The 3,585-nt window shown below is 41.6% G+C and overlaps 1 protein-coding gene across 1 annotated transcript in view; it reads left to right on the top strand.

The window, feature by feature from the left end:
• Positions 1-3,585, top strand: part of LOC106510983 (zinc finger protein OZF) — a gene marked incomplete at its 5' end in the record, with an annotated part of 17,892 nt that overhangs the window by 11,624 nt on the left and 2,683 nt on the right.

The raw sequence follows: 3,585 nt of genomic DNA, 5'->3' as shown, positions 1-3,585 counted from the left end.
ACATTAAGGTGATTATATGTTTTTCTGTTTTATTTTTCAATTTAACTAAAACTGTAACTATGGTCTAGTTCACTATGTTTTACTATGAAAAATATATGGTTATTTGTGCTTAAGTTTTAAACAAAATATCTTAAGTTTCATGTTGGTTTAAATAATTTACCTCAGAGTTTTATTGAAAACCTAATTCCTTGTCTTTGAGAATTAATCCTAAAAACTGAGACCGGCACAGCCTGAACTTGTTTTTCCTACGTATATGTGCAGTGTTTACCAGACGACTGAAACGTTTTAGACTAAACTTCCAGTCCACCTGTTAATAACACAAACTCCGAGGTCACGTCTGCTAGTACCCTCTCTCTTGTATACTAACAACGGACTAACCCCCTCCCCTGACAGAAACCACCTTCGTTTCAAGCGAAGAGGAGCTGGTTTTTCTTCCTCAGAGAAACCAGCGTTCAGGGAAAAGATGTCCGCTCACTTGCCAAGGAGCTGATCTTATCCCAGGTCTTCGGCACCACTAGCCGTGACCAAACTATGTTTTTGAGACTCCACTGAGTTTTCAAAACTTGTGTGAGAGATCTCTTAGACTGGAAGAGGAACTGGATTGCTGTGACTCTGTTCGATCATGCAGACATCAAGACGTTACTGTCTTACTGGACAGTAAGTGAACCTAAACGGACCTCTTGCTGACCTGACGAGCACTTCCTCAACACCCGACCTGACTGTGAAGTCGTCTGAAAAGTTAGAGGCTGAATTGTTTGATTAAGCACACCGATGTCCATCTGTGTCGAGTGGGAGACTCGTGAGCACTTCTGACTTCCTCATATTGATAAGATAAACATTAGTTATTTCCTTAACCCTCTTTTTCTCTCTATTCTCTTAATATTTGCTCATTCCCTGCCAAAACCGTACYGCAAACGATGGTTTATTCAAGACCTTAAGCCAAGTTTGTTGTTCCTGATAAGTTGTCAAATTAATGATAATTAACCCTGACGTGTGTTAATGTTGTTGATTTCAACTTTTGTAAAAATCTAATTGTCCCTCAATGAGTTGTACATAAGTAATTTATTTTATTCTGAAAGTAAATATCATTTATTTTAGATAAAACTAAGTTACTGAGTATGTCCACTCATAATTCCACAGAGAAGGTATTATTTCAAAAACAGAAGAACTCGTGATTTTTCTCATAACTTTAGTTATGAGAAGATGTAGATCTTACCCCTACACATCACAGGAGTCATGTGATCAACAACCGGATGTTTCTACTGGCGAAAAAGACGATGACGAAGAAGATAACAGTGAGTAGCAGGATGATGATGATGGTGCTGTTTGGATTCACGGGGAGATGGAGTATTTCCTATATTTAGTTTGTGATGGGGGTATTACARACATGTTAGATTCAAAACAGCAAAGAAATGAGTTGAGTCCATTAAATGCGTTGAGTGGAAATAGAGAACAGAACTCTAGTGAATTGTGCTTTGACTGATAACAASTGGTTTGGACTCTKGAGGTCTCTGATCGGTTCTGGCACTAAGTTTGCCCTGGAAGTCACCGGCTCCGCTGCATCCCTCCCCCATTCCATGTGTTTTGACCCCCCACCCCCTCCCCTCCTTAGCTGATTGCACTGTTTTGCAGAGTAGTTTTTTTGAGCGTATGTTTGTGTGTTTTCTGCATAAAACACAGGATCAAATCTCTTTTTTTAACTCATCCTTCCTATTGTGTGTGCATTCTAAACTGCAAAGGTAGCGCACTAAGTTGCGAAGGACCCTGGACATTCGTTCCCCCCCGTGTTTGTCGTGTGTGTGTTTCTCCTGACGGATATTCTAAACTGCATTTCGTTCTACACTGCATCTTGATGTTGTGTGTGAATGACAAAAAAACGCTTCTGATGCTGATTCTGTTGATGCCATGTTTGTAATGACTTATCGTGAGAACAAACGTATTCATGCGTGATTTTAGTAGCATTTCTTAACGGAAACACTGAAATTGCAAAGCCTTTTTATTCGACATTAACAGAATATCGACAGTTTTGCGCAGATTTGCAATGGAAACAGCTACTGTAGCATGAAGGAGCACATGTCTAATGATCAGCATCACTCTGAGGATGAAAAGTCCTCTGGTGAAAGCAGCACCACCAAGTGAAGACCAGACACAYTTGGTCTTCAGCTGTTTTTAGTACCTAAATCAAGCTTTGCACAAGCTAACTAGAAGTACTGACAAGAGATTTCTAGAAAAAAAACCTAAGACTAATCTCTTGGAGAACTTGGATATAAAACAAAACAGTTTTCCACAGACCTCCTGCAAATCAATCTGAACTGGGGTGGAGGCTTAAAATAAGGCAGTCAGAAACAATGTTGGTTATTTATGCTCACAGAGACTTGAAATGATGGAGACTCTGCAGGTTTTCTGACGAAGACCTGAGCAGATGTTCACTTGGTAACAGTTACTTAGTTACAAAAGACTGATGAAATAAACAACCTTAAACAAGAAGATGGAAGACTGAAAGAAGAAAATAAACAAATTTCAAAGATGTGTGCTAATGTTTTCTGTTCAGTCTTTAATCTGATCTGTTGTGGTCCTGCAGCTCAGGTTCTTCTGTCAGAAGGTCCACTGGACCTGAAGTCAGCCACACTGAGGACCATCTGAGTTTTAGGGTCCGCTTTCTGGAKGACCCTCACATAAAGAAGCTCTCTACTCCTGGTGAGTCTCAAACACTCCAATCTGCACCTAATGTCTGTTAGTAAAATATCTCCTGTAGCACTGGACAGATTAGACTGAATCTTATTCTGATGGAGCTCATATGGAGGAATAATCATCCTGATGAACTCGGTCCTACGTCTTATGTCAAGGGTGCCCAACCAGTCGCTCGCGGGCGACTGGTCGCCTGCCAGCTGGTTCCCAGTCACCCGCGCAGTGCAACCTTGGTCTAACAGCTGACGAGCCGGCTCGTCAGCTGTTAGACCAAGGTTGCACTCCGGCCCGGGACTCATGTCCGCTAGCTGAGCTTCATTCTAACTCGGGCAGAAGCGGTGGAGGTGGGTGACGGGAGGAGTTTACATTCCAGCCTTGAACACGCTCCCTCCGCCCTCCCCATTTCACAGACGTCGTCTCGCGAGTTTTGTGTGCCGTGAAACAGGSAGYACTCCRAACAAGATATCGCGAGAYTTTAGGGTCACATGTTCAAAAACAAAACAGAGTAATATGAGTTGTTAGTTACTAGTGCGGGAAAAAAGGATGAAAAACGAGCAGACAAGGAAACAAAAAGTTATTATTTTCACCCGGAGAGGGAGGAGGACTATTATTTTGTTTTTTCTAATTCGAAGTCTATTTGCCTCATATGTAATTTGAGCGCTGCCTTGTCCAAAAAGGGTAACTTGAAGTGGCATTTCAAGATGATGCACAAACGGTACAAGACGTATTTCCCCTACTAAAAGTTCATTACAGACTCAGAAAGTGCGGGAGCTGAAAAACAAGCTTGCAGGACAGCAATCAATTTTCACTCAGCCCAACATAAGGTAAGGCTGCTACGATAGCTTCATGGTCCTGGCTCAACACAAAAAGTATTTCAGCGATCGAGAAGTTATGAAA

Source organism: Austrofundulus limnaeus, unplaced genomic scaffold, assembly GCF_001266775.1.
Source record: "Austrofundulus limnaeus strain Quisiro unplaced genomic scaffold, Austrofundulus_limnaeus-1.0 Scaffold2427, whole genome shotgun sequence".
Lineage (NCBI taxonomy): Eukaryota > Metazoa > Chordata > Actinopteri > Cyprinodontiformes > Rivulidae > Austrofundulus > Austrofundulus limnaeus.
Note: the sequence above shows the minus strand (reverse complement) of the source record. Positions and strands in the feature narration are given on the sequence as shown.